The sequence below is a fragment of the Ostrea edulis genome, chromosome 2 (genome assembly GCF_947568905.1).
Source record: "Ostrea edulis chromosome 2, xbOstEdul1.1, whole genome shotgun sequence".
NCBI lineage: Eukaryota > Metazoa > Mollusca > Bivalvia > Ostreida > Ostreidae > Ostrea > Ostrea edulis.
In genome coordinates, this window is record NC_079165.1 from 61,071,066 (window position 1) to 61,085,820 (window position 14,755).

At 34.0% G+C, this 14,755-nt stretch overlaps 1 protein-coding gene and 1 long non-coding RNA gene across 10 annotated transcripts in view; one reads left to right on the forward strand and one right to left on the reverse strand.

Annotated features, from left to right (window-relative positions):
- The first annotated feature begins 357 nt into the window (after positions 1-357).
- LOC125681823 (beta-1,3-galactosyltransferase 5-like) overlaps positions 358-14,755 on the forward strand; it is a 25,792-nt gene continuing 11,394 nt past the window's right edge. For 4 of the 9 annotated variants that reach the window (XM_048922061.2, XM_048922060.2, XM_048922067.2 and 1 more), the window contains exon 1: positions 12,150-12,428. The gene's annotated coding sequence lies outside the window, so the exon portion shown is untranslated. The other 5 variants (XM_056154676.1, XM_048922057.2, XM_048922055.2 and 2 more) reach the window with 5 other exon arrangements.
- On the reverse strand, positions 9,735-11,276 carry LOC125680362 (uncharacterized). Its single transcript, XR_007371934.2, has 3 exons — positions 10,865-11,276; positions 10,534-10,746; positions 9,735-9,947 (listed from the first exon to the last, which is right to left on the reverse strand). It is a non-coding gene; the product is annotated as an uncharacterized LOC125680362 (long non-coding RNA).

Genomic DNA, 14,755 nt, shown 5'->3' on the forward strand with positions numbered 1-14,755 from the left:
AGTTTAGCATCCTTGCACCTAAGATTACCCAATCCCAAATACACAAATATATATGAGCATAATTATATTAACGTATGTGACTGTTATATGGCAAACTGAGAATACGTATAGTTCCTCGCTCTGCACCAATACCCAATTACAATGGTCGCGTGGTATACCATGTGAATATTTTGTTTACAGGAAGACAATTTATTTAAAACATCAATAGCCTGTGATAGAAAATGACAGTAAAATCTTTGATCCACGCACTAAAAATAAATCATCCGGGAGACGTCATGAATGACGTCATAATTTATCCTTGTCGGCGGTAAAATTTGGGAAAATCCCATGTAGATGGCTGGTTTGGACGAAGTAAAATTATGCATGAAAAGGGGAAGGTCAGTAGAAGTTGAACAGCTACAGTTTGAGAAATTTTGAATGGGACGCCGACTCGTGTTTCATAACTATACTGATGGTTGGCCTAGTTGTAAGCTTGATGAAACTGAGGTGACCTGATTTCGTTACGCCACCAACATGGCCACTAAATTTAAACTAGGGGATAGAGTGAGTCGGACACGATCTATAGTCGGACAACTTTGATTTTGATTTTAACAAATCATTGAAAATCAAATTTTATAAAAAAAAAAATTATTTCCACTTAGTCTAGATCTATTTAATTCTTTTCCTATGATGCTAAGACAAATTGGATACTATGATAAATGAGAAATTGTAAAGCAAAAGTTTTAACCACCCCTAAAGAGTAAATACTCTAATTTCTAAACAAAGTTGTGCCGTAAAATTTAGTTTTGCATTTGACATGCCATTTCACCACAACACCTACAGATAGTTAAATGACATGTCAAAAAACTACAAATAATTTGGATCTACCGGTAATTTTTATTATATAGGCCTATATTATATCCATAAAAATGAGCTAAAAGTAACGCCGCAATAAGTTTTTTCAAAAAGGCATTTTTCAATGAAATATACAATGAAAAAAATGAAATGATGACTAATGACCACTGTATTTTATGGTCAGGTACAGTACAGCATTATAGTGCCATTAAATGAGTCAACTTTTATTTATTTCACTATATAATTCATTGAAAACAACCATTTCTCCAAATCATTTTCCTAAACTTATCAACATTCAATTTATAGTAACTTTCAAACCATCAACAGTACACAAATATCTGCAGTTTATGGTCTCAGTCTCTCTCTCTCTCTCTCTCTCTCTCTCTCTCTCTCTCTCTCTCTAAACAGCCATACACATAAATTATATAACTGTAAGAACACAGTCCACACTCAAGGTTTTCGTTCCGCTCTTACAAAGGATCCACAGGGGCTGAGCCCATTTAGGCCACGAACTCTGTGATACCATAAAATATAGATTTATGGTATTACAGAGTTCGGCCCAAACGGACTTAGCCCCTGTGAAAGGCTCTTATAAGGAAATGAAATGCTAAAATTTGATGTTAAAGTTTTATTAATCATATTTTTGCAATTGCTGGTAAAAGTTTTAAAAATCATAAATAGAATTTCTATCCAGATGTTTTGTAATAAATGTTTTAGATTTCATAAAAGTTAAAGCAAATAATGAGTTCAGAATGATTGTTCAAACAAAGGATATTATTCAATGAAATAGTCAGCGTAAGACGTGATTGTTGACTATGGCACTACGCTGTACACTTGACCATCAAAAGTAGGCTACTGAAAGACAGAAAAATCCAAGACCCGCCTAGTAATATTTTGATCGATCAAACTTGTGGAACTTAACAAAAAATGTAAAAGAATTTTAATTAAAAATGGATAATAAATTTAATAAATGGAAAATGCAGAAAAATGGTTTTTAAAAAAAAAAAGGGGGGGGGGGATTCTGTTTTAAAATATTTAAGTTCAAACACAATGAATCAATTTGATCTTCAGTCCAACATTTAAGGTAGGTCCTTAGTCCTGGATTTTTGGGGTTTAGGTAGCATTTTTTTGTTTGGAATCAATAAATTAACATTCAGAGTAATGAAAAAAGGCAAAACAGTTAAGGGTTTCCATATTAATTTTCATTACATACACCACTAAAGTCATATATCCCGATGTAGATTTTTATGAAATTCATTGGAAACAGTTATTTGTTGTTATTTTAATATAAAAACAACAAAATATTTTTTGAATTGCATTTATTTATCGGGAAACATGTCAATAACTAAAACACATGTCATTTTCAATATGTTCATCAAGTTTTAGAATAATATGTGGAAAATTATTTAATTAGCGTTATTCTCCAAAATGTTAAAAAACAAACAAATGTGGACGTATTTTCCTTATAGCATGGTTTACATATTATTTTTTCTGTTTATATTGGTAGAGTTACATCTGTTATAGTTATTCATGGGAAAAAATCCATACCTTTCCTTAATAATTTCAAATCTATAGCTTCCAGATTATGTATACCCCCATCAAAAACTGAAGTCTGGCACCATACAGTTGAGCTATTTAAATCACTCGGGATTAAAATTGTATGTAATTTCATGAAAAAACACAGATAATGATTCCTTATCACCTTGGTAAAATGTTTGTCAAAAATAAAGGAAATATATCGCATTATGGACTTGATAAATAATTGAATGAAAACAGAGTTATTGTCCTTGGATTCAATATTTTGAAACATGTCATTGACTATTCAAATATAACTAAGAATTTTGAAATATTTTATGGCTAACAAGATTTTTTACAATAACTATTGAAAAAGATTCCAACAAAATTTATGTTCCTATCATTAAATTATTGACTTTGCAAAATCCTATGACGTCACACGAGTGTGGAACTACGTTAAATTTTGCTATTTGATACAAAGTTGGACACTGCCTAACTTTATATCAACATTAAAAATCACATGGAAATTTGTTTGGATCTTGTTTACATATGAATGGGCCTTATATATTCTAATATATAAGGCCCACATGTAAATGATGTAATGTAGAAATATATATTACTTTGCATGTGAAAATATAAACTAACTTTACAAGTAGATCTATATAACAGGAAATGAACTTTGTCAAAAAAAGTCCCCCACCCCTTCCACCTCCCCCTGATTCTACGTGCTTGGTTGGTACAGCTCGGTTCATTACCCCTGATTTTAAATAAGTCATGACTGGACTTTTTTTCTAAACAGTACTGTATCTTCCTGTGTTACGACTTACAACTTTAATGAGTTCACAAAAAGTATATATATGAAATACAAATGTAGTTGTCAGTTCAGAATGATTGTTCAAACAAAGGATATTATTCACGGCTCACGGCGGGTGTGACCGGTCAACAGGGGATGCTTACTTTTATGAATATGGATACCTGCAATAAGTTACCTACCTGTATAATTCATAATAAATATGAGTGTCCGACTCAATATCAAATGTGTCCGACTTACGAACGAATTTCGATGTTGGGAGTTTATCGCATCCGAATGCATTATCATGTAAAATACCGGCGTGATCCGAGCAAAAAATAGTCAGTAATTTCAAACTTTTTCGGGCAATACCAAATACCAGCAATACCAAATACCAGAGAAGAAACGGTCGGAATTATAAATGTGCATACAAAAAGGAATGGGAATGGTGCCCGGCTCACAATCACTTTACCATATAGGCCTATTGCAAAAATTATTACCTTTTTTTTTTTTTAATGATGACTTTACCAGGCATATTTATACGAGAAAATGTTAGTTGCACAAAGGCTCAGAATTAAAATAACCCACTTCACATCCGTAGAGAGTTCACGAACTTTACATAGAATGGCTAGGTGTGGTTCCAGGAAATTTTCAGGGAAGGGTGACCTAAGATGCTACCTTTTCCGGGAATTGGAAACCCAATATTCGACCAAAGGTAGGGGTTGCCCACACCTCTGTAGATTCATTATTGCATAGTTAAGTTGGCCGGCCGCACTGCAAGTTTATAACCCACTGAACCGAGGTTAACCTGCATTAATTCTTTTATTGCATGTGTGTGAACCGGTCTAAGACCAATATCCACTCACATAGGCCGAAATAGTTATTAATTGTTAAAATGCAAGATATTCATGTATGTTTATTTCTGTTTAATGATGCTGCATGCAAGATGAAAATGATTATTTATGCCTGACACAGGCACTCTACGTTTTAACTATCTATTGTCTTCCTAAAAACAAAGTGAATAGTTTGTTTATAGGAAGACAATGGGTTTTTTAAATAATAGATATTCAAAATTCGAGTGCCTGTGACGCTTGAATAGCTGTAATTAGAGAGAAATTTAATTTTTTTTTTTTTTTTTTTTTTTGGTGATCTTTATAATGATACCGGGGTAATTTATGGTACAACTTGATAGCTAGCATTTCTTAGATAATGGTAAGGTCCTTAAAACTAATGCCCTATGAAGAATGTACCCGTGCAGGTGCTGGAAATTGTTAGTAAAGGTTTGTCTTTGATTATGTGACCAGCAACCTTTGAGTATCTAAAAACCTTTATAATCCTTTGTTAATTGGCATGTCTAAGAAATCGATACTGGTATGTGGTATTTCGTGAGTCTAGTATCTTAAATATTTGTGACGAGTTTCCTGTGTCAACCAGCAACATGGATTGTAATAAAGAGCAAGACATGAATGTGTGATCAAATCTTAACCGAATAATAAAAATGATCTGTCTCTTCTTCTTCCTTTTTTCTTTCTCCTCCTAACCAAAATTCTTGAAAAAAACAAACAGTTGATGTCCCTTGGTATGAAGTGATGTTATTTTAAACTTATTAAGAAGTATGATAAGATGAATCCTCATATCTGTACAAATCCTTCACTCTGTTTTGGAAGTATTTATCACAGTATAAAATGTAAAATTTCATTTCATTCCATTGTAAACGTCCTTCTAGTGTGTGTGTTGTTTTTCTTCTTCCTCCTTCCTGAAACAGTTTTAACATTCGTAGTGACCCTCCCTAGTGTTCTTCCCACTTGGCCTGGCCAACATTCTGAAATTCCCGTAGAAAACATGTTGCAAATGAGGTCCAGGTAGAGAACAAAATGATTAGATTATAGGTAGGTCATTGTTTGTCTTCGATTAGCAAACTTCACAGACAGTGTAGCTCTAGGATTGAACATTATTATGAAATTGCAGCTATCAAAGTATTTACATTTTTTTAAATCTCAGATTTCTGTTTATGAAATACGCGGATATAAATATATGTTATCATTCTTCCTTTAGTGTAGATGATATGTAGAATTATCAAAATGATTTACATGTACTGTCATTAGATATAAAAATTATCTTCAATGTTCACGTACAATGTACATGAACGTTATTAATGAGCTAGATATATGGATAAGAATTTCAAACATGTTGAAATATATGTCAATTAATAGTATATATCTAACAGAGTAAAATATTACATATTTTCGTTGCTTTAAAAACACAAAACATTTCCTTCTGCATTTCTTGTACATGTATTTAAAGATAAAATGTATTTAGAAAACGGATCAGAAAACAAAGTATACATGGGTGTGAAAATCACGATGTTGACTAAGTATAGATAAGAAATTATAATTCTCAAGAAAACTCTGCAATTCGCCATTCAGTTTCTGTCTAAAATGATATATTATAATGAGGTTCTTTTCTCCCCTTGTCTTTTCTTTCCCTGTATGCCCGTGGGGATCCGGGTTAGAATAGATCCCTAGTACCCCTTGCTTGTCGTAAAAGGTGATTAAATGGGGCGGCCTTTCGGATGAGATCGCAAAAATCGAGGTTCTGTGTCACAGCAGTTATTTTCTCCCTCAGTGCCCTCGTCCGAAAATAAATATGTTCTTAACTATTTGATAATAAAACAAAACAGAAAAAGTGAATATAAGTGTAGGTTGGTTGCGTTCGTTACAAGAGCAAACATCAAATCAACAAAGCTGAAAAATAACTAATGAAAGCATATAAATTCAAAACTGAAAATGGGCTGGGTGGGAGGGAAGACTAAGGCACAGAAATACAAAAGCAACCTTTGTTGCTTGTAACGAACTTGGCACTGCCCGAAAAGTTGATATACTAAGCGCAAAAGCACTCGTGCATGAGCTCAAAAACCCGCGAAATGTATATACAGAAAATAACAAAATATGACGAAATGTGAAACGTAAAGAAATAAATGTAATGGCACCCCTGTTCAAAGGCAGTAAACGCCCGAGCATAGGCCTAAATTTTCAGCCCCTCATCGGCAATGGTGACGTCTCCATTTAAGTAAACAATTCTCGAGCGGGATGTCAAACAATATTCAATCAATCAATCTTTCCTTGTCTAATACACAAATACTTCATTTGGTGTCTTAAAATATACCTTCTGTCACCATAACTCATGAAATACTTAGACAGTAGAGATGCGATATCTTCGTTCGAAAATAATGTACTTTTGTGAAGAATGAAGGACCCAGTTTTTTTCAAATGTACACAGCTATCGGACCAGCTATATAGAGTTTAGACGTAGAATCTATCATGGTCCTTTCATCAACTCGAATGTCAAAAACCATCACCAAACATTTTTCTTTTATATTAAACATTAAAAAATATAACTCGTTTAATGTTGACAGCCAAAATTTGGACCATATGAATGCATATTCTAGCCTTGACTGTGTTATGTAAACAAAGACTTGAGTCTTTTTATGTTTATGAACAAACCAGTGAAATGTTAATTTTGTAATTCAAAGCATCTTAATTTTGCATAGTAAAAAATTTAACCTTTAGATGACACATTTTATACTGAAAGAATACTTGAAATTAATGAAACGTGATAGATATAATTTAAACTTAGATGGATATCAATATCCACTTATTTTGAAAACTTCGTAAACAATAACATACCGCAATCTTTGTTCACAAAACAAATGATAAACTCTTTAAAATGAGCTTCTGTGATAATGTATGACCTTATTTTGTTTGTAAAACCTTTTCAACACATCAGACTGTAACTGGTCATTAAAAGTGAAAAACAAACTTGGGGGGGGGGGGGATCAGTCTCTTTAAAGCATTTATACAAAATTCCGGTGCATGTAGCTTTCTAATCAGATAATGAAGATAAAAAATTCTTAAAAATTATGTGTGAATTTTGTCATTCAAATCTCAGCCCTCCAAGACTTATAAAGACTATAATCTCACCATGCTGTAATATGCATGTATTGTCCATTCTGGGGGCGCGTTTTACAAAAGAACTTACGACCAATTTTACATACTGAAATTTTCTAGTTTATTGTAAGATCCTTCACTCCAAATGCAAAATATTTTTTTTTAAAGGTCAACTGAAACGAAATATAACTTTTTCCATATTAAGTATGTATTTGCTTCATTTAGATCGTATAAAATGATTGTGCGGGTTTGTTCGGTTCATTTTGGTCATATATCCGCGATACGCGCGGATAAAGATAGCGCACCTGTGTCAGAGCAGAAAATATTGCGGGAGTTATGCCCCTTTACACGAACCCGCCATATTGAAACTAAAGACGCTAATCAGCAGGTGACGTCCGGTAAACAACGAGTAAATATGGTGTTTTGTGCGGTTCCTGACTGTAAGGTTTAATATAGACAGAGTAACAATGTTTAGTTTCCCTACACACACAAAAAATTGCGGAATTTGGGTGGGGAAATTAAAAACAATGGATTAATTATTGGCCGTCGAAGCACTCTATTGAGGACTGTTAGGCCTACATAATAAGCCGTCCATCAGCTGTCCATGGCATGGTCTTTGCATGGAACACTCAAGAATGCAATGAAAGAAAAAGCCAATCCCAATTCTCTTTGATTACAAACCGCTACACGTAGCTACAAAGACCTGAAAGGGCCGAAAACGGAAAACAGATTTGGACTTTCCCCTTCATAAACAAAACTTCCAGAGCTGTGGAGAAAAGAACGTAAGTTTTGATGTAAATGATATTGGCTTTTTTATTGACATTGATATAGTATGACACGATTTATTTGTTTATTTGTTCTCTATACGAATATCCTCTACCCCCACCCGTCACACAATTATTTCATACTGAAGCTTATTTTTATTACCCCCCCCCCCCCCCCTTCATGCAGTCACACAAGTCATTCATAACTGAAGTTTACTTTCATTCATTTGTTTATATTAGTTTATATGAGTTAGAAGTTGATGACAATGTCCGAATCATTCTTCCCCCACCACCCAATTCCAAGACAATCAACAAAAACAACCAATTCCATTCAATGTCATATGATCCTGCCATTCAAAATGATTAAATCATGAATGGGACAAACACTTATGAAATGACTACACAAACCACATATGGAATGATTGCAAGATTTGTACTAGAGCCACAAAATGACATGAATTGTATTATCAAATTTGTTTTCAAAAATATTACACATTGGTGTAAATTTAATGGATACTTTGAATGTTCAATTGTTCATGTAACATACATGTACATACATATGTATACAAGTTAGGTGAAGGATATCAAGTAAATATCTATGAATATTATTCTAGATTGAAGTGAACTTTTGCAAAATTGTAAATTAGAATCATAGCCAATATGCATGTTAAGTAACTTTGTATAAAATCTGAATATTTTTTCACTTGTGTTCTACACTCATGCCCTTTAGATTTTTTACACTTTGTCCATGATGTTACTCTCGATACTGTTACTAAATTTGAATACAAACTCAATACAGTGTCAAACATGAAAAAATTGTAAATTTTTCTAAAATTCATTATTTTTATGCCATAAAGGTAAATGATTTTAAAACAAGTAAATATAGGACACATATTTGTACTGAGTTTTCTCTGAAGTACAATAATTAATATAAAATCCAGAAATAGGTATAGAAAAATCTACACAAGTAGTAGTACAATAAAAATATCACTAGTCGAGTATACTTAATCAGCTTTATGATATACATGCAACATGACTAAGTACACATGATCCACATTTGATTAATTAAATGCAGAGCATATATTTATTTATCCATGCTGATACTATGCAAATTTCCCAAGTTACAGACCCCCCCCCCCCCCCCCAAAAGAAGCAATTTTACAATTTACTAAATAGATAAATTGTGAAATTGATAAATGAATATTTCTTACAACCATAGTTTTGATAATATTCTTATAATTATGAGATGGAAAATTAAACTTGTATCATTAAATAAATCCAGTTGTTGGAAAAAGAAACGGAATACATGTACAAATTTTACATGTAGGTCAATTTTGACCATTGACATACTTATTTTCATTTTTATCTACTAATTTGCATTAAATTATTTGAAATACTTGAATAAATTAGCAATTTCAATCTAGAAAATATTAAAGAACATTGGTATTTAATAGTATCTAGACATTTATTTTACAATGCTTCATTAATATGAAAATTAATTTTCTGCGACATTTGAATTTTTTTGTTTTTCTTCACCTCAAATATGTACATTTTTTAAATTGACCCACATAATTAGTATGTATGTGAGTGGATATTCATAATACTAGACAATAAGTACATGTTTATTGAATTGTAACGTTTTGTTATATTTCAGATTAAGCCTTTGAATTGATGCAGGAAGTGATCAGTTTGGCTCCTACAGAAACTCCAGGAAGTTAATATAATGGATGTTGTTGGTAATTCTCCTGCCCCGATCACAAATTCCTACCAGCATGTGTCAAACTCAGGTGACTGGGACCTGTAGACCTTTTGGATTTAACCCAAATTACATATATGTAAATTGGTGATATATATTATGTACAATATAAAAACTGAACATCAAACTATGTTTACTTGTTTATATTTATTTATATCACTTATGAAAAATGCATTAAGAATTTATCACACATTTAAATTAATACCAAAGGGTATTTAAATCCACAGTACTGTTGTGATGGAATGATTTCTTATCATAGTCACAACGCAGGATAGAAGAACTTTCCAATTGTTTTTCCCAAGCTACTACCAGATCTCCAATATGCATGATGTCTGTAAAATCTGTTAAAAAAATTATGAAGAATTTTAAAATTTCAAATATAATTGATGACTTTCATCTAACCAAAAAAAAAAAATTGTGGGGGGGATGGGGTTACTTTAAATATGAATGATTTTTCAGGAATTAATTTCTGATTTAAAATTGATATAAAATGTACACATGGTTAGACAGTAAAATGGGTAAAGATAAAACATAAGAAATTGATTGAGGCACATTTTATGTTTATTTGAAAGGAAGTGCATAAAAGGGTCAACAATTCAGTGGGTTTAGATATTGAAATAGGAGAGGTTCATTATGACTATGGCTCATAGTGAATCAGGAGACCGAGTGCCTGCCCCATTGACCATTGACATACTTATTTTCATTTTTATCTACTAATTTGCATTAAATTATTTGAAATACTTAAATAAATTAGCAATTTCAATCTAGAAAATATTAAAGAACATTGGTATTTAATAGCATCTAGACATTTATTTTACAATGCTTCATTAATGACTATGACTATGGCCGTGTCATAGTGAATCAGGAGACCGAGTGCCCCCCCCCCCCCCCAATATTAACTTTGAGTAATCATAACAAAATACATACTTGTGAATCAATTCCCCCTCCTCCAAGGGACCAATATTTTGTATGCATTCATAATAAGCTGTTCCTATAACCAATCTGTTGAGACAGTTTGCCACAACAAAACCTTCGTGATCTGTGATGCAGGACACGCCCACTTCTTCAATCCTATGCACTGCAACATTTGGACTCCCTTCTTGAGGGCATTGCGATGACATTACTAGCCTATATGATCACCTGTTAGAATAATAGAAAACTAGTCTTAGAAATACATGCTGATGCACTTCTGAGCTTTGAGTAATCGTTTCGTTTTCATTAAAAGTCTCATATAAATAATTAGCCTAAATTAACAAACCATTGCATATCGACCTCGCATATCAGATGGTGAACAGGTGAAGGGCATTCGTCCGATTGATCCTCGCTGTTTTCTGAATAACTATCGTTTTCCACTAGTGGGGATGCGTCTCGCTGTACAACTGGTTCGTATTGGCAGGGCTGCACATTAACACTAAGCGATATATCTATTTCAGGAATACAATCTTCCGAATGATTTTCATATCGTGCCGCCATATTGAAATATCAGGTTCGCCTAAAGGGCAGATAACTCATACAATAAAATTTACCGGGTTGAAATTAACGATGTCGTATCTACCTGGATGATCGAAACAAAAATTATTCTTATGTGAAAACATTTAAGGAATGGTATTTTCTTACGGAATTTATTTGAAAAACGAACTTTGAAAATCGTTTCAGTTGACCTTTAAATGTTGAAAAGTTAGCCTCAGAAAAGTTTTACTTCATTCACTCAAAGTAATAACTGTGTAATATAATTTAAAACTTGCGACCTTGTCGTACTAAGTTAGGTCCCTGGTTCTTATATCCACATGTCGTGAAAAGGTAATGCGTCGCTGTATTACCTATCGGTCTTTATGTGCTTTGTTTATTCTTTGTAGTTTTCATCTAGTAATCACAATGTCAGGACAGGGTTTTAAAAAAAAAATCTATTTAATCAAATTGTCATGACGTATTGATTGCAATTGCACAATACATGTATTATATCAATTTACATGCTCTCTGAAAGAAAAAGAAAAAGATATGGTATAGTGAATCAATCAACTCAACCAATATAATGTTTCATGTAAAGCATATGGATGGTTGGTTGTATATTGTTTAAAGTCCCTCTCGAGAATTGTTCAATCATATGGAGACGGTCTCAACAATTGGCGGTGAAGGGCTTCGTTTAGGCCTATCTCGGCGCTTACGGCCTTTGAGCACGGAGGGGTCTTTATCGTGCCACACGGGGAATCGGTTTTTGCGGTCTCATTCGAAGGACCGTCCCATTTAGTCGCCTCTTACGACAAGCAAGGGGTACTGAGGACCTATTCTAACCCGGATCCCCACGGAACTAAATCATGAAGTAATTCACCAGTCCGTCAATTAACCTAAACATTTCATTTCCTCCCGCACTGTACTAATTATTTTGTCGCATTTTTGGCGACCCACTAAATTCACCTTTATCCTTTAATAAGGAGAATTTCATTATCCTAACCATAGATATAGGCCCATGCAAATATTATCAACTGATAAAAACCACACCCTGGAATTCAATTCCTTCCATAAAGAGGTGTGTGTATGTCTGATTCACGATCATTATACTAAGGATATCGTACTCAGTCGTGCGTAGAAGCGCTGGATGAAATGCTACATGTAGTACCTACAAAAGCGTCATTCGACCTTGTCTCTATACACCCAGACATTTAATTCTTCTCATGAACTGGTGTAGAACATTTTGAACGTTAGGACGATAAGGTTGTAAACAACTAGTTGATAAAACTGGACCTTCAAAAATGCTGTTAATTAATTCATGGAGAAGTATTGATCCGACTTAATAATAGGAGAGTATATAGAACAATGTACAGGTGAGTGGAATTTCTTATTCACTTCTATCTTGGGACTCTTTAGAAACCCAAGTAGTATTGGCAGTGCTGTTATTTAATAGTGTTAACAAACCTCTACCCACTTTTTCCATTTACAAGCATAGCTAGGTTAAAAACCGGTTTCTTACTCCAAAGACAAGAACAGCGGATTAGTTGTCTAATTGTACATTAAATCGATCGGTTTGGTATATTTCCATGGCAATCGCATACCAGTGTGCACCCTGTCATGCAGCCTGCTGCCATTGGTCTATTCATGACTATGGCTTTACTTGAAAGGAAGTAAACAACCCATCCATTACTCATATAATCTTCTCTACAACATTCATTCAAGAATTAAAAATTGTAATCACTGTACCGGTTTTCATTTGGGGGTGGGTACACACGATGGCAGCGAAAGGTTGTCCTATCGGCCAGTCGCGTTTGTGAATAACTTTAAACGGATGACCGCAATTCTAAGGATTCATTGCATAATGATATGTATAACATCACGTCTAGTATTTGGGTGGTATTTATCATGAGTACGTATAGTTCCTACTTTCAATTTTATTTTCTGGAAATGGGTATAAAGGCTAATCATTTGCACACAATTTTCATATAATCTCTGTTCTATTTCAACTGTAAATTTCTCTGATAAGAGTACTTGTTAAGATTAGAAAGAAAAGCTAATGATATTCAGATGTATCATGTATGGTTTGCGTACTGTGTCAATGTGTGTATTATGTATTCATTGCTTATTTTCTTTTTGTAATGCGACAAACTACACGAATAGAATACAAAGAATCTTAGAAATATGTTTTTAGCTCACCTGAGTTTTGTCCAGTGTTCGTCTGTCTGTCCATAAACTTTTAAAAACATTTTCGACTTCTTCTCCAGAACCACAGGGTAAACAAACAGATTTGCCACAAATCATCCTTAGGTGAAGGAGGATATAAAGTTATTCAAATGAAGGGTCACACCCTTATCAAAAGGGCGATAAATAAGAAATGGTGATAAGATGGAACATTTTTGAAATATTATTATCAACAAACATTGGACCAGAAAAGACAAAACTTATAGCTTTCATAATAAGTATAGATTCAAAATTGTTCGAATTTTAGGGTAGGGCCACAATAGATAAAAAAAAATTACATAGCAATATGAAAGGTGAAGATAACGAACATTGATCAATCTCATAACTCCTATAAGCAATACAAAATAGATATACAGTTGGGTAAACACGGACCCCTGGACATACCAGAGGTGGGATCAGGTGCCTAGGAGGAGTAAGCATCCCCTGTCGACCGGTCACACCCGCCGTGAACCCAATATCCTGATCAGGTAAACGGAGTTATCCGTAGTCAAAATCAATATATGCTTATTATTTTTTAAATCTCCCCAAGACCAGCAGTCTGTGATCAGTCATATGCATGTATCCTCCAAAATCGTGGCCAGGGGTGGGTGGGGGACGCTCAATAGAAGATCAAATTTTTGACACTGAAATATATTTAATCTTTGAACATTTTCAAAAACCACTTACAATAATTAATCATATCAATATGTAAACATTAAAAAAACAGTCCAAATTCATATTCGACTAGTGTTGGGATCCAGTAGGGATTCAAAGTTTTGCATGACAGTGTATAAGGAATATGAAGAAGAAGGGGGGGGGGGGGGGGGGGCTCAAGAGTAGCAGGACCACACTTTACGTTTCCAAGTCGTGTGAATTCACTGGGTTTCTTCCCATGCACCCTGGGGTTAAGTTGGCTAAAATCGGTTGGTTGTATATTTTTTAATGTCCCTGTGGAGAATCTTTCATTCATATGGAGACGTCACCACTGCCGGTGAAGGGCAGCAAAGTTTAGGCCTATGTTCGGCCTTTCAGCAGGGACTCTTTATCATGCCACACCTGCTGTGACACGGTGCCTCATTTGAAGGACCGCCCCATTTAGTTGACAAGCAAGGGGTACTGAGAGCCTATTCTAACTTGGATCCACACAGAACTTCTAAAATCGGGGATTACGTTTTACATAATACATACTTCTTTTTTTAAATCTCTAGAACAGCAAGGCCATGTTACTCATACTGTTATTAAAGCATTACCATGTTGTGTGGAGTCACGTTTAGTAAAATCATAACGCCATGGGCTAACTGCTAGTTGGGGACAAATTTGTCATGGGATTAATGAGGGTGAACATCTAAAAAAAATTATAGTACATGTAGTAGGGCGTTAATGACTCGGGTGAGCTTGTGGCCCATGTGTCTCTTGTTGTAAGCTCATTCTCATCTCAAATTTTGAATAGTAAAAGAAGTAAAGGCAAACGTAAGTAAAA